The sequence below is a fragment of the Oreochromis niloticus genome, unplaced genomic scaffold, assembly GCF_001858045.2.
Source record: "Oreochromis niloticus isolate F11D_XX unplaced genomic scaffold, O_niloticus_UMD_NMBU tig00002544_pilon, whole genome shotgun sequence".
NCBI classification, from domain to species: Eukaryota; Metazoa; Chordata; class Actinopteri; order Cichliformes; family Cichlidae; genus Oreochromis; species Oreochromis niloticus.
The window spans coordinates 25,860-51,690 of NW_020327661.1; the positions used below are offsets into that span (position 1 = coordinate 25,860).

Consider the following 25,831-nt stretch of genomic DNA (forward strand, 5'->3'; position numbering starts at 1 on the left):
ATTTTTTTTGCATCCAAGTCTGTGATTGGCTGGTTTTGTGGCACAAATATAACGGTGTACAGAAAGAGTTGAGCGCGCACAGGCAGAAATATTGAGAGTGCAAGCAACACATTGCGAGCGAGTGCAAATGCAAAAACTGAGCGAGAGGGGCTGCTATTGTGTGTGTGTGTGTGGATAATAGCAAACACTGAAATACATTTTTTTATGAGGGGCCGTACAAGCCAAAATTCATTCTTTCACTCTCACACACATACATTCTTCTTTCACACACATATATTTTCACTCTCACACACATATATTTTCACTCTCACATACATATATTTTCACTCTCACACACATATATATTTTCACTCTCACATATTTTCACTCTCACACACATACATTCTTCTTTCACACACATATATTTTCACTCTCACATACATATATTTTCACTCTCACACACATATATTTTCACTCTCACACACATATATTTTCACTCTCACACACATATATTTTCACTCTCACACACATACATTCTTCTTTCACACACATATATATTTTCACTCTCACATACATACATTTTCATTTATGCATTCCTACATTTTGCTCTCATTTACATGCATTCAATATGCATTTAATCTCACAAATAATATATGTATGTAAGCAGAGAATGCATACATGTCAGAAGAAAATATATGTATGTGAATGAAAGAGTATAGTGGAAACGGAAGGAGTTTAATGGAAACGGAAGGCTGGGTGTCTGTACCGCTGTGATTGGCTGAGAAGCACGCGCGGGTCACTTTCAAGTGTCTGACAGCATGGAGGGGGGAGAAGAAACTCCAGTTCTTCAGCAAGCTATCGGGGTGTTAAGAAATATTTTATCATCTCCTGAAACGGTCACATCGTTGTCCTCGTCACTTGATCGAGATGGGACGGGCTCAACTTTTTTTTTTACGTGCGCTCAAATTTTTTTTTAGGTGCGCTCAGAATAGTGGGACAAAAATAAGGCCATAGGTAACAGGCATCTCCGAAAATGTTAGAGCACTTATGGAAATATGTGATGTCTTGATGAATCAAGCAGATATTTGAAGTTTACACAGCACCATTCTCGCATGAAAATATCTTAAAAGTTTATTTTGTGACCTATGGCGTTATTTTTGTGCCACAAAACCAGCCAATCACAGACTTGGATGCAAAAATATCTGATTGGCTGTTCTGGTCTCCAATCAGCTCGAAATGACGAAATGCAATATCTCAGAATCCATTTCGTCCAAAACTCAAACGAGGCAGTGGCAGAGAAGCACAGAGTGGCGGAGTTTGAAATATTACTCTTTCTGGGTTACTGTGGCGTTATTTTTGTGCCACTATTCTGAGCGCACGTAAAAAAAAAAGTTGAGCCCGTCCCATCTCGATCAAGTGACGAGGACAACGATGCGACCGTTTCAGGAGATGATAAAATATTTCTTAACACCCCGATAGCTTGCTGAAGAACTCGAGTTTCTTCTCCCCCCTCCATGCTGTCAGACACTTGAAAGTGACCCGCGCGTGCTTCTCAGCCAATCACAGCGGTACAGACACCCAGCCTTCCGTTTCCATTAAACTCCTTCCGTTTCCACTATACTCTTTCATTCACATACATATATTTTCTTCTGACATGTATGCATTCTCTGCTTACATACATATATTATTTGTGAGATTAAATGCATATTGAATGCATGTAAATGAGAGCAAAATGTAGGAATGCATAAATGAAAATGTATGTATGTGAGAGTGAAAATATATGTATGTGAGAGTGAAAATATATGTATGTGAGAGAAGAATGTATGTGTGTGAGAGTGAAAATATATGTGTGTGAAAGAAGAATGTATGTGTGTGAGAGTGAAAGAATGAATTTTGGCTTGTACGGCCCCTCATATTTTTTTGCACGCAGCAATGAATTTTGTTCACTCAAATTTAGCTTTTCTTCACTCAAAATGAATTTCTCCTCAAAATGCAACACTTGCACCTGCAAACTTTTTTTTACATGCGCTCAGAATAGTGGCACAAACATAACGCCATAGCAAAAGTCTTTGTTGTGGAGTCTGACAGCAGTGGGGAGGAAAGACCTGCGAAATCTCTCCGTCCCACACCGTGGGTGCCGCAGCCACTGAAGGAGCTGCTCAGTGCTGTCAGAGTCTCTTGCATGGGGTGGGAGATGTTGTGCACTATACGTCAGTAAAATACTATGCAAATATTTCTGTCCTTGAATGCTGAATAAACACTGACAAAGCACTGATTGTATCTCTTGTACTTCATCAACGCAGTATCTAAAACTTTGCACTGTAGTGGTTAAAACCTCATTCTAATAAGATTTAAAAGCGCATTCGGTTATTAGGTTTATAGGGTTATTGAATTATGGTTAACGGTTGGTAGATTTTTTTTAACATTATCTGGCAATTACATCTGCCACCCTTCTCCAAATCTGTGCCCCTAAGTGGCCCCCCCAACAAAGATTTTCTAGACACGCCACTGAGTCTCGGTGCCTGCGTGCCTGGAGAGATCTGGTCAGCAGTTTATTTCCTGTTCAGTTCACAGTTGTCGTCTCGACGATGCTGACGTCATCACTGATCGATTTATTGATTTATCAGGACAGAGACATCACTGTGGTGGCCAACGAGGCAAAGGACAACGTCAAGTATCTTTACACCCTCAACAAGTTCTTTGCATCTGTGGAAAAATCCACTCCTGTGAGAAAAACAGTCTTCATGTCTTTCTGTATCAAACCGTCTGCAGCTGTTTGAGTCCTTCATGATTGTGAGGAACAGAAAACAGTGAAGACATCGTCACACATCATTCACAGAGAGGCTGTAGTCACAAATCACAGCTGAGACAAAGGCCTGTCTGTAACTTAAGAAAAAGAAGGAGGAATTAAAGCGACTGTTTAAAAACTAAAGATTTCTTTTCTTTTCTCAGTTTCAGACTTTTAAAAATGTTTAAAAAGATCAAAGAGACAAACAGGTTTCATCAGGACAGAGATCACAGCTCAGTCTGAGATGTTTCAGCTCTGATTTATCAGCAGGATTTCTCTGATCGATGTTTTTTATTAGTTTGTATTTTCTGTGATGGTGAATTTGTCAGTTTGTGCTGATGAGTCGGGTGTTTCACCTCCACCAGCTTCTTTTTTAATGGTTTTTTATTATTTCTTCTTTTGCATCGGGTCTGATGACAAACCATTTTCTTGTTACTGGATCAGATATGGTGGATACAGGATTCTCCAGCTCAGCCTGAATGTGCGTTTATTTGATCTCTACATGTCAGTAATGAGGCTGCTGTCTGTTCCTGCTGTGTCAGCAGCTTTGTGTCTCACACTGAAGCTCGTATCAGTCACCGGACAAACCGTCTCTCATCCTTCCTTCCTTCCTTTTCTCCCGGCCCCACAGACCAGGATGCTGGAGCACATTCCCAGTCTGATGAACGGCATCAAGATGATCCACGTGGTGTCCCAGTACTACACCACCTCAGAGAGGATGAGCTCACTGCTGCTCAAGGTCACCAACCAGATGATCAGCACCTGCAGGAGCTACCTGCTGCAGGGCGTGAGGCGTGTCTGGGAGCACAGCAGGTACCGCAGCACACCTGAAACTTACATTAGACTTAAACTTCTGTTCAGATCGTCATAGAGTTTAGACTCAGACTAACAAATGGACTCAGCAACGTGTGTGTGTGTGTGTGTGTGTGTGTGTGTGTGTGTGTGTGTGTGTGTGTGTGTCAGGCCGGTGCTGCTGCAGCAAATCTCTGACTGCTGTAATCTGAATGCGGCGTATCAGCGAAGCTTCCACAGCGTCAGAGACAAACTGAGAGAAAACCCTGAGAACAGACAGTTTGACTTCAGGTGATCAGTAACTGACTCTGAGTCAGAGCGTGTCAGCAGCGTCACGCTAACCTTTACAAACGTGTGTGCGTGTTTTCAGTGAGAACTACATCTTCGGGAAGTTTGACTCTTTCTGCCGCCGTCTGGAGAAGATGGCCGACATGGCGTCCACGCTGGAGAGCCTGGCTGCTCTGCAGAGCATGAAGGTGGATGATTGTCAGATTAGAAACAAGGGACTCCATCAAATATTCATCAGTGCACAATAATAATTAGAATAAGACATTTATAATATAAAAATGGTCGAATTAAAGTAAATGCAAAGCTACAGTGATGAATGGACATTTGTAATGATTTTGTATAAATGTATTTCCTCCTTTTATTATTTATTAATTGTGTCAAAAGTCTATTTTCCAGTTCTTCCATTTCAGTGTGACAGAAATGAGACGGATTCAAACTGAGCTCAGGTGTGTTTCAGGTGGAGGGCGTGGAGAAGATCTGTGTTCGCTACCAGACCATCGTCTCCACAACTGAATCCAAGACCTGTGACGTCCTGGATCACCGCAAACTGGAGGTGATTTCAAGGGGAAACAATAGAATAAGATAAAGAGAATAACATACGATACAAAATAGAAAAATACTATATCTGTCATTTATGACAATAATCATTTAATTATACTTTGAATCTCAGTGTTTACGTGAATCCTAGTTTGGTCTTCACAGTATTGGCCAACAATGACAATGATTGATTGGATAATCATTACTCACATTTCTTTTTAAAATCAGCTGAGAAAAGATCTAATTTCAGTTTTTCATCAGAGGTGAAGGTCACCGACTGCCAGACAGTCACAGGACTTACAAAGATACAGGAGACTTGATTTTCAGTCTCATGTGCATCCCTGTGCTCTGCTGCCAAAACTGAATCTTGATTGATTTGAAATGATTCTGATCATTCTCCACTTTTATCATCATGATCTGTGTTTTTGATTGAGCCTGAATTTCTTCCAGATATCCTTCCTGACAGAAATCTTCTTCTTTTCTTAATCCTGTGTTTGTGGAGCAGCTTTGTGCTTTCAGTGTCTGTAAAAGTGTGTTAAGAAAACAAAAAGGCTCTACAGTGTGTTTGTGCTTTGGTGTTTTAATGGTTTCTTCTTCTTTGTATTAATAGAAAAGCTGGTGCTCAGAGGAAGAGGGCGGGCTTTACTTGGTGTCAGTGAGAGAAATGAAAAAAAGCTGAAATGAGTGAGAAGGACGATGAAGGAAACATCTGTGCTGTGTCTGCTCTGTAAGTAGAATCTCTGTGTTTGTTTGAGTTCTTGTACTTTGACTGTCTGCTCTCCTGATAACTGATGATGGAGGAGAAGACATGAAAAACAAAACAGCTGAATAGAAACTACTGACTCTGCAGGACCTGCTGTCCTCAGTCACCATGTTGACCTCAAAAGGTCTCAATCACATCATTCTTCTCCCCTGATGGAAAAACATGTGGTGTTACAGACGTCACCAATTACAAGCCAAATGTTGTGTATTACAAATGTGTTATTATCATGTAATTGTAAGTGTGTATGCTGTCTTATCATCACATCCTAAAATAAGAGCTCTTTAACACCTCAGCAGAGATCAGGTGCTGTTGTTCTTTTGAACACTTCAGCTTTTAAAACACTGAAAATGATAAGAAATGAGAGGCAGAGTGAAGAGACGGGGCTCGACACACATCCTTGGGGAGCCTATGTTCAGTGTTCTTGTGCTGGACGTGTTGCTGCCGACCTGTCTGCTGTCTTCCTCTCAGGACATCCAGCAGCCAGTTACACAGCGAGGTGCTGATGCCCAGCAGATCCAGTTTGTGAATGAGTCGCTCGGGAAAGATGGTGTTGAACACTGAAGTCTGTGAACATCATTCTAACGTATGAGTGTCCAGATGTGTGAGGGCTGAATAAGAGGCCAGTTGAAATGGCATCATCGGTCGAGCGGTTTGACCGGTATGTGACTGACATGGATCCAGGTTGGAGGGAAGTTTTGATTTGATGCATGACTAACTGTTCACAGCTCTTCATAATGATGGAGGTGAGTGGGAGCGGACAGTAGTCCTTCATGCAGGAGGGACACGACTACTTCAGTACAGGAATGATGGTGGAGAGTTTGAGGCTTGTGAGAACAACAGCCTGACTCAGTGAAGGATTAAAGATGTCTGGGAAGTATGATTGGACTACAACAACCAACATTCATCAGTCCTATAAATGAGATGGTGAGATTCACACAGGTCACTTTTTGATGGGCGGAGCAATGTAATCACGCACTGACTGATTTGCACGTTTAGAATTTACACGTTTGGTTTTTAAATGCTTTTCTTGTTTGTTTCACTACTAAAAAGCTACTTTTGGATTATTTCTGTATTTATTTATGTGAGATGTTCTTTTTTTATTTTGTAGTTGTTATCTGGTGGAGTGTGTGAGACAGATAAAGACTGGAACGGCCTGTAAACACAGTTATAGTGGAAAAAAGAAGCCAGTTTCTCTGTTTGCCTCCCCACTGTGGTGTTTTTGTTCTACATTTGAATCAAATGTTTGGGTTTTTGTGAACACAGACTGCTGCCTGTGCACTTGTGCCTTCATTAAAAACAAATATTTGATGGAAGTTGAGTCTCTGAAGGCACACAGGTGTTTGTGCCAAGCAGCAGCTGTCTTTAAAACACTTGTTGGTAAAAATGAATCCATTCAGTGTGACTGGACCTTCATGTTCTCTACCTGATCTCCCCTGATGTTACACTACAGTGCTATTGATCCGTATCCATCCCTCCCTGCTCAGCATGACCTCCATGACTGTTAGTAATAAAGTGTGCGTTCCTGTGGGTCACTGTGGCTCGATAAACCTTTTGGAGAGTGTGCGCACGGGAGCATCATCATCATCACAGTGGAGCTTCATCACAGCTTAAGCTGTAGGAGTTGTGCGGGACTGTGGGTGTTCAGAGAAAGTGAAATGGCACTGCCTCTATAATCTGAGCTTTGTCTTGGACTAGAAGAGCTAATCTGCCTATGAGGCCTCTTAAAGCAACACAACAGTCTATTCATCCAAGGCTGCTGCTAAACCAGATGCACAGATGTGGCCACACATCATTCTCCACATGTGATCCTCTCGGGCACCTGCTTTAGGCACTTGTAGCATCAAATTAATCCCCCCCCCCCCCCCCCCCTTTACGTAGTGTAAAGGCAAATAAGGGCACAAGAGAATGAGTGTAAACTATCAAAGGTGGACAGGAGGGCAAATGATGATGAATATCCACCGTGTCACCGCTTGGGAATCTAGTCAGTCGGCTTTCCACTTCTCCTTTCTTCTGTTGTGTGTGTACGCGTGTGTGCGTGCAGTTGTGTACCAGAGAGAGAGAGAGAGAGACCTGCTCCACAAGAAGGAGGGAGAGAGGTGCGAGAGAGAGAGGAAGGCTGCGTGTAGTTACATGCAAACTGCATCTGCATCTCTCTGAGACTGAGCTCAGTGCTGCTGCTGTTAGAACACATGTTTTCAGAGCCATTGCAGGGGGGATATGAACTTACAAACAAAAACATGCTTGCACACTGCTAGCATCATGGACAGGTTTTTAAATCCCACACAGTTGCAAAGCAGAAGATGAAGCATTGCCAAATATGTTTCCAAACCAACTTCCTTCCAAGCCAAAGAAGAAAATATGATGTCAAGCAGCATCCCACAGCTGTTGATGTTTTTAAACCGATTTTGCACAGAGAAGCATTTTTTGAAAACTGTATTGATTAGGGCTGTTCGATATAACGATATGTATCGGATGATGATATAAAAACATCTATCGTTTCATTTTACGCTGTCGTTTGTTTCGTGGTGTCGCAAAATAAACTGTTTACGTCAATATTGTTCATGGTTTCATGGTTTTTCAAGCTTTTCCTGCCCGAGTGGGAACAGTTCTTGTTTTTCTTTCTTGGTGTTGGTCGGCGCTGGTTGTGATGAACGTTGCAGCTGTGAACGCCCATGTTTTCTAACAGACACCTTCTACAAGCTCCAGCAACTCAGCAAGAGCCTTTGACACAGATGGATGTTAAAAATGTTCAACTTTAGTAGACTTAAAAAAAAGGACCTTACCTTAAAATAAATAACCTAAAAAAAGAGAATAAGTGCAAAGATAAAAAAAATGTTTGGGTTTTGTTTTGTTTTGTTTTGTTTTTTTGGAAAATGTGAAGAAATGTTTTTCTATAAAGATGCTCTATGAAAAAAAAATATATTTTTCATGGTTTGATGGTCACTGTAGTTATTATTAATGTCTTAAAGTTCTCTCTTTCTCTTATATTTAATATAACCACACTACAGACAACCTGTTTTTATGCGTTGTCGTTAGCAACAACGACAGTAAAACCATCGCGTGTCCGCTTGTTTATTTTCCACATAAACCTTTCACAGTAAAGCTCAAGATCCTATTGAGACTTTTCAAAATAAACTGAATCACGTGAAATAGTCTGCAGAGTGTTTACGGATGAGAAGCAAAACATAAAGCTTAGACTGAAACGTTAGAACGGGCTCTTCCCCGCAGCACGCCGTGGAATAAATACTCACAAAGAAAACGGCAACAACTTCTGTCTAAAAATGTATCGTTTCAATGAAAACACTCGACTCCACGTCCACGACGCCCAGCTGGAAACACTTCACGCAAGTCGAGCTGCCCGAGATTCACAGAATTTACAGAAAATGTTACATTTTTGTGATTTATATCGTTATCGGGACCATATCTTATGATATGAGATTTTGGTCATATCGCACAGCCCTAGTATTGATAGTAGTGTTGAATAATCTTACAGAGTAAAAAAAGAACTACATGCAAAATAATTACAGCATAAAGATGGTTTGTTTTCCTGTTATTTCAAAGAGGTAGAAGTTTATTTTATTGCAACCTGTAATTTATTGCAGTTTACCTTTATTTGTTGAATTGTTTACAAAAGGTTTGAGAGTGAAATAAACTGCAATGGAGTCTGAAAACAAAATGTGTGTGTGTGTGGTTGGAGGAGGTGTTAGTGCTGGGAGGGTGTGCGCAAAGATTTTATTGTAAAAACAAAGGGGGGCTAGCAAAAAAAGTTTGGGACCCACTGGCTTAAATCAACATTATTAACAAACTGACTCGTGGACAAATAAATAGATCAATAAATGACTCTTCTAAAAGCCATCAGTGAAACACTTTGCCTGTAGTTGTTGCTCGATACATTTGTCCAGTTGCCCAACTTTACTGTGAAGACATCTGTGAGTTCTGCAGCAAAGTCCCTTAGATGTTAATGGGGCCTGGGGCTCAGTGGGGATTGATCCTGGCAGAGGATCTCCACCCACTGTTGGGGATAGTGTCACCACCCGGTCGGCAATCACATTCTCTCAGTAATGAGTCATGCCTCCTCACTGTGCCACACCTCAGATTGTGCATTATGAACAGCGCTCGTTATCCAGTGCTGCTCAAACTTTTCAGAATGAGTAGCAGCTCATCAAATATATGGCTCCTAAAGTACCAACCTTATTATACAGTAGCACAGGCCTATTTAACACCATGTACAGTTTACACCAGACAATTTGATTTCTCAGTTTTTATTACCACTAATCATTTTAAAGCTCAGTGTTTAAACCCTGATGATGTAACTCCAGCCCATGCAGCAGTATATGAATGACTAACCTGCTATTTTGGATGGATGATCTCAGTTGTTCTCCTGACTGACGTTTGGTCCGTTTACAGCATCCTGCCATGCGACTGCATTTGTCTGTTACCTTCAGGAATCCTTACGTAAACTTTTATCCAGTGGAAAAAAGTTAGCGCTCATCCTCCAGCTTCACTGTGTTTCTGTTACGCTAACATACGAAGCACATCATTATATACCAGCTAGTCCAACTTCAGTAACGCGACAAACGTCACTGCTGTTTAGTTTCCTGTCTGAAGTGATAGCAGAGCTGTACGTTTGAATCTTTCAGAAATCCCTCAGTCACAACATGCTATATTATTTCATCTTAAAACTTTGGAGACTTCCACATACCACTAGAGGGAGCCCACAAACCACCAGTAGTACGCGCACCACAGTTTGAGAAACACTGTTACATTTTACACAGAAAATAAAACTTCAAATGAACAGATGGTAAACATGTTACTAAAAGATGTTCACGTGTTATTAAATATGACAAAATAACAGGTGAAAAACTGATAAAGTTGAACGCAGCATTATGAATGACACACACTGTTAGAAAGTTCATGACAAACTTAAACTCTGTATATAAAGAGAACAGAGAGGCTCTGCTTTGTGCTGATATTCTCCTCCTGTGTGTTTGTGTGTGCAGAGTTTCTACCAGAGCCAAATGTCATCGACTCCTCACTGAAGTCGTCCACCAGTCCAACCACTGGGATCCAGCTGCTGCTCTCTAACTGGTCCACACAGCAGCTCAGACCTGACACATTTACTGTAAACACACTGGTTTATATTCTGTTTGTTCTCCTCATGAAGGAAACCTCAGAAGATGTGAGATGTGAGCGTGTCTGCCCCTCACTGGTTGTTTCTGACTGATGGAAACATGAGTTCTTGTGGCTAACCCACACACCTGTCTGAGATAACAAAGAACAAACATGAGTCGACTTCAGCCACAAACTAAAAGCTGCAGGAACCTTTGGTCAGTTTTTCTCTCAGGAGTCATAAAGAGAACATCTGTAACATCTGTCCTCATTCAGCCTGAGACATCCTGGAGACTCGGACGATCAATGTCAGAAAGGAAATCAGTCAAATAAGTCAATAACTGTGATGGCTGCAGTTCCAGCCACACAGTGGTAATATCCACCAAATTTGAGTCTAAAGGCTTACACAACACTAAACTCACATTTGTCTTTCTTTAAAGGTCCAACATCAGTGTTTCCCAAACGTTTGGAGCCACGGCACATGTTTCACATTAAAAAAGTCACATGGCACACCACCAAACAGAAATGTATTGATCATTGTTCCCCGTGCACCAGGCATAGTGGAATTGGCTCCGTTTGTCCTCAGTAGACCTTTGTTGCTTTCTTCTGACCACTAATCCTGCAGGGCCTGGCTCAGAGTTCTCTCCAGGATCAGGTCAGACTGACTACTTTTTCTTTTCAAATACTTCTCTATTGCTATCACGCGCCACGTTGTGTCACTCACAGCGTGACTGTTATGTAGCGGCTGTGTTACTCAGCCCGACTCCTTAGAGGACCAATCAGGAGGAACCGGAGAGTCTTCATAGGGGAATGAATGTGATGTCACAGCTGTCTGTGTCACTGTGAGATATGAAGGATTGAACATCTGAATATTAACACATCGATGGGAAAATGTAAACAGTGTACAGATATAAATATTTATGGATGATTTGTCACATGGATTCTTATGAATTTATATTTATCACTTATTTTAACAGGTACAGATGTGGTTTGTAAAATGATGGAGATTCTTTTCCTCTATTAATAAAATGCCTTCATCTACAATGTGTCGGAGTTTTCTTTCTGAGTGAGCTCGTCTTCCACAGACAGTCACGTGTGTATGTTAGAGCGCCCTCCAGTGGAGTTACACTGTGCTTCTGTTTCTCTGTGGCCCACTGCGCATGCTCATCAGGATGTGCCTCACATACAAACAACATTTGTGTCTCTGAGGAGCTTTTACCAACCACCGTGGAAACTCATGAGACTGTAATAAGTGTATTGATGTTTAATGCAGCACTGTCAGCAGTCAGGGCTGCAGGTGGGTTGTTTTCACAGGAAGTGACCACTGCTCCCAGAAACATGACAGCGTGACAGGTATCTGGTGTGACGTCACCTGAAAGCAGCGTATACTTGATGGGTTAGGGGTTAGGGTTATTTCTTTGTGTCAAGCTTGATTCTTTAACGAGAAAGTGTTTGATTGGCTGCTGTGCCGAGATTAAACCGTGGTCTCCTGCTGCCATCTACTGACATTAAAGTGTAACAACACTCTGCAGCTGTGAGTCTGCTCTGCGCCCATGAAAGTTGAATGTTTCCACTTTGTGAATGTGCAGCAGCTGTTTCCTGTCTGATATGGAGGAAACTTCACACTAACACATGTAAACTTTACAAAATGTCTTCTGTAAAGACTTTTTACAGGTTTGTTCACAGCTGCTGTTCACAGCTGCTCTCACATCACACAACAGTGACATCGCACAGGATCAGGAGTGTTCAGCTCTTTACAATCAAAGCTCGTCACACATGTTTTTACTAATGCTGAACATCACATAATAGAAAAACAAATGTGTTCACAGTTTTTATTCAATTTCAGTAACATACACTCACTGGCCACTTTATTAGGTACACGTCAGAGCTGCTTTAATGTTTTACAGCAGATTCAACATTGTTGTTCTTGTGACATTACCAATAAGTTTGATGTGTCACATGACCCTCTTCCTATTGAAAAAACAAAAGTTGTATCCAAGATGGCCGACTTCTAAATGGCCACCATGGTCACCGCCCATCTTGAGGAGTTTGCCCCCTCACATATACTAATGTGCCACAAACAGGACTTTAATATCACCAACCATTCCCATGTTATTACGCTGTATCCATAGAAATGGCCCACCCTGTACAACCACCTTGAAATAACACATTTATCTCACTGAAACATTTAAATAAAAACATTTACTGAAATTAAAATAAATATACTGAATATAATATGGCTCAGATTTAATGGACTATAATTATCCTTTTGTGTTGCTGTAAAAGAAAGGGAGAATGTGTGATTACTGTTTTTAAACTATGGGCTACAAACTAAATGAACTCATTAAGCCCCCTAAAAACAACTTAAAGGTCATGAAAATGTAAACAATTTGGCATTTTGATGATGCATCATCCACATTAAAAGTATAGATCATATCAGCCCTGTATTTGTATCGGATACATAAAAAATCTTTCCGTATGGCACAGCACTACAGAAAGCTCTTTTCTAGGGTTGTATTAAACATCTGTAACTACCGTAACTCCTGATCCATTTCCTCAATTAAAAGAAGTCCAATGATTCCTGAGAGCAGCAACTCTGCGCTTTTCCTTCATATTTGCATCATTACGGTAATCCCAGGTACATTGATGCAGCAGCCCCGTGAAGGCAAAGCTTGAGAGAATAGTGAGTGAGCGTGATGGAACGACTTCATCACACCTCCAAGCCTGTAGTCATCTTCATTATTAGTTAGGCCCCGCCCCCGTGTGTCGCTGTGTGTATAGGCACTGTTAACGCTAGCATGAACACATCATTCTTGCTGGCTTGAGCTAACTCTCATCCCAACGGTTTATATTTGGTTACAGGAGCTGGAGCGGCATTAATGCTCCACAGTTTACAAGCTGCTGCTAATCCATGCTGATCATTATTATTCATTCTTGGATTTATTGCATTTGTTCTGTTAAAGCCTTTACCCACATCAACACTGCAGGCAGAGGCCAACATCTGCAATACTATTAATAATTACACAGAACTGTAGCAAGAACAAAGAGAGGCTAGAAGAAGAAAGGCTTGAAACCCTTAGAAAAGACTGATCAGAGTTTTCAATGAACTCTGATCATGTTCATTCTGAGTTAAGCTCATGTGTGTTTAGAGACAGAAAGCCATCATGTTACCAGGATTCTCCAGAGAAACACAGAAATAAAGAGCAGAGCCTCCATCTTCATTTAGTGGACAGAGGAAGATGATCACAAATCAGTGTGGGACAAAATTTGGATGTTAAAACTAGGAGGGGGTAAAGTTATACAAACATACTGTAATATTTGTATAATATACACTAGCAAACTTTCATGCTGTGTGTGATATTAAACATATTGTATTGTGATACAGCATTTTAATCTGACCTTTGATTTCTAAATGCTTCATTAAACTGTCAAGTATACAAATATAGACAACTGTGGCATTTGTCTAAAGTATTTGCATATGCCATAGAAATGTTAGCACTCACAGTTCACTGGGCAAGGTTTATGCAAAGTTTCAACAAGACCACTCATGACAAACGCGATCATACGAGCATCAGAGTCCGATGCAGTCTCTGCATGATATGACTGTCTGTTCAGCTGCAACCTGACAGGGACAAAATCTAGGAGACAGAAACTGAAGATAGACACCATTTACTGATGGACCTGTTATATTAGGTGACAATTCCACGTGACAGTCCACAGAAATGAATCCATACAGGGCAAGTCTTTTATGAGGCAAACATGATGTGCATGATGTACATCTAAACTATATAACGATTAACCGCCAACTGTGAGTTCAGTTTCAATTTTCCTCTACAAATGTGTGTTTGTTTAGGAAGGAAAAACATGTGTGCACACAGTGTTGGGCAATATAGACTCAAAGGCAGCAGCAAGACTGGTACGAGACTATTTCCACTGCACTGAGGCTAGAACTCCAGGCCTCGGGGCCGCTGTCCTGCAGCTTTTAGATGTGTCCTTGATCCAACACAGCTGATTCAAATGGCTCATTTTGAACTTTGACATATACGTCAAGGAATGTAGCAGCCACTGCACTGATGCTTAAACCAGTTCACAAGTTCATTTCTCATCATGAAGCACCAACTTATGAGCAGACAAACCAAAGTCCACTCCAAGATTCAGCTGCTTATAGAAGCACCTGTAGCAGCAACAGCTCAAAGTCCTTGTTTCCTGTATGACTATCAGTCTGACACATCATTGGGGAGTCATTTAGGCTCACTCTTCTTTATAATGTTGCTGCACTTCATTGAGCTTTGCACACATTTGTTTATGCAAAACTCACGACCGCACGACTTCTATGAAGCTGAGGTTTAAACTTTCTAAAATAGAAACCCTGCAAGACACCGGTGTTGTGCCAAAAACTGATTGCTGGTATTTAAACTGCTATAAGTAACTTGTTGGGCTATAATATGTGAAACATATGTCAAATGCATCCCTCATGGATGACATAAAGTCATCTGGAGCCACAAACAACATTCGTGTAACAAGGTAGAAGCTGCGATCAGTTTTTGGCAGTGACTTTTATATAACCTTTATTTATGCAGTAAAAAAATCTCATTAACATTAAAAATGTCTTTTGTAAGAGTAAGTTGGCCAAGAGGACAGCAGCAAATATTACAATAGTTCAGTAAAAATATTTGAAGTGGGGATAAAGGAGCGGATTGGTTATAATGTCAGTACAATAACACACAGTTGTAAAGATACTTGAAAAACAGATAATTGTTTAATTCTATATCAAAGCTCTTTGTAAACCCTGTTCATCGAAGTCTATTTACCAACATACGCACAGATATTACACATAAAACATACACAGAAACATTGGAAATCAGTTTCTGGCACAACAGCGTAACCTCTGTAGAGGTGGTATCAATATTAATATCTCTAAAGCCTCTAAATGTTTCTGTTAAAGTGTGACCAAAGGAAGGAGCTGCGAGAAGTGTGCCTCTCAACCGGTGGCTCGCTCAGTAACGTCTGGCTGCACAGCTGAAACCTTTTTGACCCACCAACAGTCACACAGAGGCCACAAAATCTCACATCCGGGTTTCACTCTTTCAGGCCGAGTCTCTCTAAGAAATTCTAGTTTTAACTTCACTTCAAACGCTTCATCTTCTGTGAATCGAGTCCAATTAGAACAAAACTGAATATAAAACAGCTTTAAACTCTCATCTGATCATTGTGAACATACACAGTGAGCACTCATGCAGCTTAATCAAGACTTTGGTTTTCTAAAAAAGGCATCTAAAGATTTGCATGAGGAAAAACTGAATAACACCTTTAAAATGTTTGTTTTTCCCTTTTTAGTTCGATTGTAACCTGATTAATACACAATATTGTAAATAAAACATTTTAAATAAAGAAAAACTTGCCTAGTTAATCATTTTACCCTGTGATTTCTTTATTTCACAATATTTTTTACTGAATAAAAATGTTGTTTGTGTTATTGTTACGGCTGCTTTGATGATTTATGATTCAGTTTTTGCTGCATGTTCTCATTAAATACTGTTTCGCCTGGTTTGCAAGCAAAATAACGAGACAATGTGATTAGAGCTGAGTATCAATTTCAATTCCTACAACTGCTTCAATTCCCATTTGATCCCCGATTGGATTCAAGTTTGGAAGTCAGAAATATTCTAATTCTCCTCCTTTCTCAGGACATATCCAGAGAAGGAGCTGTGCAGTGATTGTATCGTGATGGAAGCAAAGCAGCAAAAGTAAGAGGGAAGTAATGACGATGTGTATCAAAGTAAAGCTTTGATCTTCTTTTGCTTTTACCCGGATGATGGAGAAGGAAACCGGCAGCTTCAGTCTGTGAAATGCCGGCTTTCATTCCAGACGCCGTGTCCTGTACCTGCCGTCGGGTCGACCGTCAGCGCTTTGTGTTTACATCTTTGTGCGTTTACATGCTCTGCTTTGGTCTTTTAGCTGTTTGGCGCTTGTTGAAATAGTTTTGTGAAATTTAAATGTAAAAAATGAATTTAGGATTGAATGAATCGATATCACATCATTCAAAGCAACATCGATTTGAATCGGGGAAATGTTTCAAAGCCCTAGTTGTGATATCAATGGGACTCATTTCTTCAAAAAGATGGTTTGAAACATCAAATGTGGAGGCAGAGCTGTGAGTTCTAGTGTTTCCATGCTGTTTCTATAGTGTTGCTGTGTCCTCAGGAGGCCGTCTGTGTGCGATCTTTGACTCACAATAAACTGGATCCACTGAGGGTTCTGTGGCAGACACATCTGAGCTCAGTCTGCTGTCAGAAACACTGCAGCACTCCAGGAATTCACTCACACCCTTTCAGAAAGTCCCACAGGAGCCAAACAACAGCCATAAAGGCGCTTCCTGCTGGGACCCTCGGCCTCACACCACAAGCAATATGTTCACATGTCCACAAGAGGGCGCCAGTCAGCACAGCATCCACAGACGCTTGTAAAGACTGCAGAGCTGACAGATCACAGAGCTGCTCTTCACAGATATACGAGCACTTCCTGTCAGAGAATACAGAAGCTTCTATATACAGATAACACTCATGAAGGCACACATGATTATTTGGAGCCCAGCTAGAATGGGATTGGCTGCTTGGAGCCCCCGAGGTCAGAGGTCAGAGCAGGGAGATGTTGTGTTTGTTCTTCTGTCCTTTCGTTGCCTTGTACCTGTGACATGTGCAGTGACAATAAAGTTGAATTCTATTCTATTCTATAATTCTATTTACTGGAGTCGGGGGCAGCAAAGATCCTGATATTTTTAGAGCAGCTAAAACAATCAAAGTTCTCCAAACTAAGATCAGAGTTCCTACTTCCTGTTTGAGTCACATCAACAGTGACTGTTTACCTGAACATGACCCACCTGGGCTCATCCCACGTGTTTAATAAGCATCATTAGTTACTGTGTTACACTCTTTATACAAACCCATCATTTCCTGTGTCTATTTCACATTAAAAGCCCTCTGTCTGATGCTTTTATTGTGAAATATTTGCAGGAAGTTGTGTAAATGAAAGTGTGAGGTGAAGAAAATCAGGAGATATTTTCCCTCAGCAGCAGAGGTGGGAAGTATTGAAGTACAAATACCTCGTTACTGTCCTTAAGTACAATTCAGAGTTGTCTGTACTGTATCTGAGTTGTTTTTTCTGAGTAGTTCTTATCTTTACTCCCTACATTGTTAAACAAATATCTGTACTTTCTACTTCTTGGGCTCTGCTACTTCTTGTTTGCGCTCAAACGTATATTGTAAATATTATTACATTTTCTTTGTTACCGTGCTAAGTGGCTTCCCTTTACTTTATATCTCATACTTTTACCACTGTTATTTATTACTATGCTGCTTCTTGTTTTATTGCTGCTGGCCTCTGTGAGCTACCAAACAAATCTCGTTGTATAACTACAATGACAATAAAGTTCTTCTTATCTTATTTTCTTACATTTTCAAAACAGACTTGTTACTTTTGCTTTAAGCATTTGAGGGGAGTTATTGTGTCATTTCACTGCGAGCCTCCAAACATCAAACCGATTTGCTAAAGTTGCAGCACAAACTGTCTGTGTGCAGTTTGTCTCACAGTGTGTTGCAGCGAAAGGTCCAGCTGCTTATTTCACAGGGAGAGTTTGAACTGTTTCAAACTGGAGGCTTTGTTGTGTGGAAGCACAAAAACATGATGACATGATAATAATGTGACTTTATGTGGTGTATATATGATACTGTAAATACGTTAGTTGTTATTATGCAGATTATATCAGTAAGGAAGCTGAATAGATCCTGTCTGATAAACTGTGGTGAAGGGCTGGGATTAAATCCGTGTGCACTTCCTCCCACTCGATATGTAACTGAATCAGAACACGTGAAGCCACACTGACATGTAGCTCTGATTGTGTATAGTAGTTATTTCTTTTCTTTGTTTACATGATCGAAATCACTTGAACATAAACAAAGAAACAAAGACGAAAACCGCACCGGAAGGTAAAAACTACAAGTCACAAGGTGAAAACTACAAGTCCCAGCTGTGTTTAGGGAGGAGCAGTGAAAGTGAAAGTGTTGATCCTCCGTTCAGAGCAGCAGGAGGAGGAAGGTGGAGCTGAGGCAGGTGAGTGTTAACATGAATATGTTTCTTCTTATGACATAAAATAATTCCACGCTGTTCGTGTCTGTGGGTGAAACGTGAGGCCGGTCGGCTCCTCTGAGCGCTGGTTTCCTGTAAGTAAAGAGGAAGTGAAGCGAAGTGCGCAGTTTAGCTGAGCCTCCATTTAGTGTGAGAGAGCAGGAGGAGAGTGAGAGCTGTGCTGAGGCAGGGTGAGTGTTAACACCGCTCTGACATTACTGTGTCTCTGTGGCGGGAACAACAGGCTCCGTCCGTGGAGGCAAAAATAATCAGACTTTGGTTTTTCAAAGGAAACTATGTCGGAAGAGACCGCGCACTCATTGGATAACGGCTTGTCAATCTCAAGTTATCAGCCAATGAGCGCGTAGGTTCGCAGTAAGACCCGCCCTTTTCACGGTATTTTTAAAAACTAAAATGGCGACAGAAACTCTGTCACACGTTTCTGTTGCTCTGATATCTGATATTGATTATATCGGTAAACAGGCTGTAGCAGAAACATCAGGTCTGATCTGAAAATCCGTCAGAAACAAACTTCAAGAGTTTTATGTCTGTGAAGCCGCACGCTGATTGGATAACCACCTGTCAGTCTTAAGTTATCAGCCAATGAGCGCTTAGATTCACAGTAAGACCTTATCACGCTTTCTTTTTAAACTAAAATGGCGACAGTAAAACTGTAATGTGTCCTGTAATCTATAAACATCCTGTGATGAATAATCTGAAGTCATTTTGAGCCTGACACTAGTTTCCTGTCACAGAGCAGAAGCTGCAGGCAGTTTTTGACTTTATATTTAATTTATTCCAAAATAAATCAATAAAGGTAGAAAAGAACTCTCAGTGACACTAAAATCTCTTTTTAAAGACAGATGTGATCAAGTGCAACAAATATAAGATGACACGTTTACAGATATTTGAAGTATTGATCATATGTAGAACACAGAGCAGGTCCAATAACACAGAGTCATCCTGCTCACAAACAGCACTTTGGTTTCATGAGCTCACTTCCTGCAGGGATCCTCAGCTTCTCTCCAAAGGAGCCGTAACATGTGGGCTCCTCAGCATGATGATGATCCCAAACACACTGAGTTCCTTCATCCACCTGATTATGTACTTAAATAATGTGATGGTTTTGGTGTTTTCTAAAGACTTTGAGCCTCTAAAATAACTGGTTTGGAATTTAGGGCCAAAGCTCCAACATTAGAAACCCGTCAGTGTGATGCTTCCAGTACAACAGCACCTCTGAGTGTGTGTGTTTACCTCTCAGACTAACTCCACCCTGACATCAAGAAGATGGAGGAAGAGGACGGAGCAGCATCTGCAGCATCCAGCTGTGTGTGTGTGAGGAGTGATGGGGTCACACAAACACCTCCACATTACAGTCATGGACCTGCAGCAACAAAGTTCTTCAATCATGGAGCTCAGCTGACCATGTAAGATTCTAATGATTTCTTCTCTGCAGCCGTCTGTACTCTAATCTGAGACAACTATTACTGACAGAAACCATCACATTATCCAGTTTGTGTGTTCAGAGCTGCTTCTTAGATTTTAAACAGAGATTAATCAGTAATTCATGTGATATGAATGTGATGTGTTTGTGTTTGCAGAGGTCAGAGGTCACAGTCTCCAGTATCCAGCTGTGTGTCTGTGAGGAGTGACTGGTCCAAAGACATACTTCCTCCAGACTTCAGTCATGAACCTGCACCAACAGTGAACTTCATTCATGGAGCTCAGCTGACCATGTAAGAGAGCTGCTAAGTCAGAGTTCAAAGGTTGTTTCTATAAATGTGTTCTGCCAGTGACATCATAAATGATTCCTAATGGTGGTCCGGGTACGATAATGCTAGTATTAATTAGAGATGGACTGATCCAATATTACGTATCAGTATCGGTCTGATACTGACCTAAATTACTGGATCGGATATCGGTGAGAAATAAAAAATGTAATCCGATCCATTAAATATCAAAAAAACACCTCACAAAACTTGCTACACGTGTAACTCGGCTCATTTTTATTTATTTATTCATTTTTTTGCCTGTCCCGTTGGGTTCTTTTGCCATCACAATTATTTTCTAAAGGCGAAGAAAGATGCCCAACGGATTTACTTTACTTTATTTTATTTTCACTTGCTAAATACGGGACAGACTTGACTGGCGGAAAGAAAAGGGAGAAAGAAAGAGGAAAAGAAAAACAGCGGGGAAGAGGAACAGGGATAAAGGGCAAAAAACAACAAAATAAGCAGACAAAAAATACATATATCGATCACCTGTTGAAAAAGAAAAAAGAAAACAAGCAGAAGAAAACGAGAGCAACAGAATAAACAACATCACAATGATCTATGGGAATATGACAGTAAATATTAAATATTAAACATTATTGTGCAGCATGTAAGATCGACAGCGCACAGTGTGCTTTGAGGTAGGAGCCAAAAAGGGTGTAGTTTGTGTGTGTGGGCACCTGTGAGCATGGACGCGCTTGTTTTTAAAAGGTTCCTTCATGTAATGATCTGCTAGAGCAGGGGTGTCAAACTCCAGGCCTCGAGGGCCAGTATCCTGCAGGTTTTAGATCTCACCCTGTGTCAACACACCTGAATCAAATGATTAGTTCATTACCAGGCCTCTGGAGAACTTCAAGACATGTTGAAGAGGTAATTTAGACATTTAAATCAGCTGTGTTGGTTCAAGGACACATCTAAAACCTGCTTAGGGACACCGGCACTCGAGGCCTGGATTTCGACACCCCTATGCTAGAGGGTGTGGGGGGCCACTGCCCCGTCCTCCAGGGCATGAAGCAGGTATGGAGGAGATCAAAACTCCAGACATCCAGAGGCCCTCAGAACACAAGAGACCAAGGAAGACCAACAGAGGGGCAGCCGCGCCACTATCCCAGAAAGAGCCGAGGAGAGCCCCAGATGAGGCGTCACTCAACAGCTGTGGAGCAGAAGCCAGGGGGGGTTGCAGTGACGTGCCCGTGAGCTCCGACGGCAGCCAGCTGTGCCAGAGTGACCTAGCCCCAGGCCGAGAGGCCGAGGGCACCCCACCCCCAAAGTTCAGGCTCCAGGCCCCGATAAGCAGCCACCAAGGAGTGAGCTGGTGTGTACCTGGACGCCCATCCCCGGACACAAAGAACCACCAACTCACCGATGTCTGAGGGCGTCCGCCACTGGCAGGGAAGTGGTGGGGAGAGATAGGCCTCCAAACCTTGGAACGCCTGAGATGTCCCCAGAGAGGTGGGGTCTGATACCCGACCTGACATATAGACACAGACATACAGGCACACACAGATACAAACATCCATTCCCACCCTCATGCTCTCATATGCAATTACTCAGCACACCGCCCCGACTCCGCAGCAGCAGGGAGGCCCCACATTCCAGACCCCAGTCGGACGGCCAACTCCTCCTCCTAGCCCGCCCGCTCCAGCAGGCCGCAGAGAACGGGGGTGTGTGAAGACTCCAAACCTCCCTCCACCCGCTCATATGTAGTGTTGATGTATGTGTGTTCTAAGGTGCATTTAAAACCCAGGAGGGCATGGAGCTACCTGCCAGAGCAGCAGGTAAGCACATAGCCCCTCCTGCTAGCCCTCAATGTATACGTGTATTTAAAATTGAGAGGTGGGCAATGACGCCAGGGGTGAGGTGTACACCCTGATGGTAATTTGGAGTCCGTGTAGCGTGCCCACCCCCAAGATCCTATATGTATGTGTTATGACAGTGTGAGTAATGTGAATGTCTAAGTTGTGGGATAAAATTGAGGCACAGGCAGCCAGAAGGGGACAGAGGATGAATGCCTGCCCTGCACCCTGGTGACACACCTTTACCTCAAGGCCCTACATGTGTGGGTGATTGTGGTGGAGCGGGAAGAGGGAGGCAGCTGGAGATGGGAGGCAAGGAAGGGAGGGGCAAGTGACCCCTCCTGGGGCCAGCTCTCCCGCTGACCCAGTAGGCACCCCCATACTCTGCAACCCACCAGGGAAAGGGGCCCAGGCCCATCCGGACCGGGGCCCAGTGCAGCAGCGCCGCCCGGCATCCACGTAACTTGACTCATAACCGAAGCACTCAGAGCAGTGTGCGTCACGTTGGAGCGGCTGTGTGTATTTGTAGCCTCGCTAGCAAACCAGCATTTCATCTCCGAGGAAGTGATCCCAGAGAGAAGTAAAGCAAGTGTGTGAGTTCATCTCTGAATGTTTGTAAAGCATTCCCGCGTTAAACTTAACAACCGATATATGGAGCGAGTGCCTCTCTCTCTCTCTCCTGCTGCTACTTCAATCATGAAACTGATCAATGATCAGCTGATCGGCTTTTCTGTCGGGAGTCCGTCTCTCTTCTTTGTTTTTGGCCCACTTTGCACCAGAAAGAGGAAACCAGCGGCTGAACAACAGCAGCACGTTTAACCTTGATAAGCTGTCGTTAGAATTTATTTAATATTACTTTCTACACCAGGATCCTTTTCTACGTAGCTGACGGCTGGTAACTGTGCAGGGGCGGATCTAGCAAAGTTTAGCCAGGGGGGCCGATAGGGCATTAACAGGGAAAAGGGGGCACAAAGACATACTTTTCTTTCTTATTCTCATTTAAAATGTCTAGCTTTTAATAAATAATTATCTGAATCTTACACCCAAAGTTTCAATCTGATGTAAAATGTATAGAAGTCCATTACTGTATATAGTAACTGTTAAGTCTAATATACCCTAGTAAGCTATAGTACTTTTTCCTTTGGGAAGATACCATCTGTGCAGTCTGCAATTCTGTTGAAGAAAGATGTTAAATCTATTTAATTATTCTTGAAAAATAATTTATTTCTGTGCATTTTTCTTTCACACTGCATCAAATTAAAGATGATTAGGTCGATTAAGCATCATGAGGTGGAGGGTGGGGGGTGGTTTCCTTTTTTGCTGGGAGTTTGCAACCCTATTAGTTAGGTTGCTTAATATTTCTGCTAAGTACTTTTAAAATACCAGAATAGGGAGGATGGTGCAGGTTAAGTTTATTAGATTGATCAGTGTTGCTGAACTATGAAATATTTTGGGTGCAGTGTATTTTTTACACACAGGTATAACAGAATAGCTTCAGTGTTGTTGTTTATTTAAACTTGAGTATGAACTTATACAAAATGCAGCAAGATATTAAAAAAACAGTTTTATTGATTAAAAACACACTATATCGGCTTCATATCGGTATCGACAGATATCCAAATTTATGATATCGGTATCGGACATAAAAAAATGGTATCGTGCCATCTCTAGTATTAATCCTAGTAGTAATGCAATCCAAGGTAATGATTTCTTCTGTGTTGCTGTGAACGTCTCTGCAGCCGTCTGTACTCTAATCTGTGATAACTGTTACTGACAGAAACCATCACATTATCCAGTTTGTGTGTTTGCAGCTGCTTAAAAGATTTTAAACAGAGATTAATCAGTAATTCATGTGATATGAATGTGATGTGGTTGTATTTGCAGAGGTCAGAGGTCACAGTCTCGAGTATCCAGCTGTGTGTCTGTGAGGAGTGACTGGTCCAAAGACATACTTCCTCCAGACTTCAGTCATGAACTGCACCAACAATGTTCTTCAATCATGGAGCTCAGCTGACCATGTAAGAGAGCTGCTGACTCATTTATGGGTGTTTGAAATTCTGTGACCACTTTACAATTTCAGTTTATATTTTAAAAGTGTTTTTATTTGTAGTTGCCTGTATTTTATTACACTGTGTGTAACATGGTGGTTTATGCTGTTTGGGACTGTTTTGGTGTATTTGTGCCAGAACATCAGATAAATGATTTCATCACATTTAAAAGAAGTATCAGGATAATAATCTGAACTGAGTCATCAGAAAGATGGTCTCAACAGGCCACTGAGCTGATCTCCAAAGAAATGTAGAAGATTGAAGAGTCCGAGGCTGTTTATTTGTCACAGGCATCGTCAAACACGTACAACACAGTGAAATGTGCTGAGCTGCTCCTGTGACTGGACAAAACATTAGAAACAATCATTAAATGAAATAATGAAACATTGTGCAGATGTAATGTTAACCTGCTTGTGCACATTAGCACAGCATGTACTGACAGAGCAGTGCAAGCAGAACAACCCAAATGAGCAAAGTGATGTAAACAGAGTAAGTGAACAGAGTGAGCAGAGTAATATCAGCAGTAATGAAGCAGCAGGATCAGTGTAGCAGCGTGTGACGTCATAATGAATCAGATATGATCTGAAATATGACAGTGAGACAAGAACATGATGTAAGGTCCTGTTTAAACCCTGATGGTGATGCTATGAGGGGAGCACGTTCTGATTTAGGACTTGGATGGTCTGAGGATAGAAGCTCCTCTCTGTTTGTGTCCTGATGGTGCAGAACCTTCTGCCTGATTGTAGAAGGAGCTGAAGCCAGCATTATCCCAGAGGTGAAGCTGCTCTGTGTGCAGACCTGAGGTCAGATTCCTCCAGGCTGATGTTCAGCATCTACAGAAACGTGTGGTTGTAGTTACTGCTGCACTGTGTGCTGACAGCAGATACTCAGAACAAAGCGTTGCAGAGTTGTTCTTTATAAAGATCAGTACATATACAATATGGATTATGGCAGTGAATGAACATGTTTCTGTCATTGTTTCATTGGCTTCTTTTTCTGCCTGTGTTCATGTGATTAATGTCTAACACATAAACAGTTTGTAGTCAAACATCACATCATCAGGGAGGCATCATGAAACAAAGTTACTGCTGGAGGCTGAACTCAATTTGGTGGCAATGTTAAAAAATATAACTCAGATCATTTCAAAGCTTTTAGTTCTTCTTCTTCACTTCTGTAAAATAAGAGAAAGAAAATCAGAACCCAGAAGGTCACTTCCTGCTGACTGAACTCTTTCAAAATAAAGCTGAAAGCTCTGAATGTGACACCACTGCTCCACCACAGTTTTTAGAGGAGGTCAAAGGTCAGTTCAAAGTGATGGATCCCAAACTTCCAGTACATCCAGTGAAGGACATAATCAGCTCTGTGATGAAGGCTTTTACTGTGCAGTTTGTAGGCTGATCACTCTGTGTTTAATAAGACAGGAACAGCAAAGGAAACTCTGATTCTGAATTCAAACACAGTTTCTCCACTTTGACTTTTCTCTGTGACCATCAGAGCTTCTGCACAGTGTCATCAAATCTGGATGTTTGTCACTAACAGTAAATAATTTTAGTGATAAAGAAATATGTTCACAGAGGGAGGAAGAGGAAGAGGAGTGGTGTTTGTGAGGAGGAGCTGTCCTGCTGTGCTTTGTGTCAGGACGTCTGAAGGATCCAGTCTCTACCAGCTGTGGACACTGGTTCTGCAGACAGTGCATCTCCTCATACTGGGACCAGTCTGCTTCATCAGGAGACTCCTCCTGTCCCAGTGTGGAAAAAGATCCAGAACCAGAGCTGGACTGCAGACGGCCAGTCAGAGCAGCTGTGTACAAGTAAGACTGAACATCTGTCTGCTGA

General features: G+C 41.7%; 2 long non-coding RNA genes across 3 annotated transcripts; both read left to right on the forward strand.

Annotated features, from left to right (window-relative positions):
• Positions 1 to 5,134: 5,134 nt before the first annotated feature.
• Positions 5,135 to 10,315, forward strand: LOC112845037 (uncharacterized). Its single transcript, XR_003217813.1, has 3 exons — positions 5,135 to 5,805; positions 5,873 to 6,071; positions 10,148 to 10,315. It is a non-coding gene; the product is annotated as an uncharacterized LOC112845037 (long non-coding RNA).
• A 7,969-nt stretch (positions 10,316 to 18,284) lies between these two features.
• LOC102081856 (uncharacterized) lies at positions 18,285 to 25,631 on the forward strand. Of its 2 annotated transcripts, XR_002060974.2 has the most exons (5): positions 18,285 to 18,365; positions 19,642 to 19,807; positions 19,982 to 20,116; positions 23,833 to 23,966; positions 25,571 to 25,631. It is a non-coding gene; the product is annotated as an uncharacterized LOC102081856 (long non-coding RNA). The 2 variants fall into 2 exon arrangements; XR_002060975.2 differs by lacking the exon at positions 23,833 to 23,966 and having other exon boundaries at positions 25,571 to 25,623.
• Positions 25,632 to 25,831: the final 200 nt, after the last annotated feature.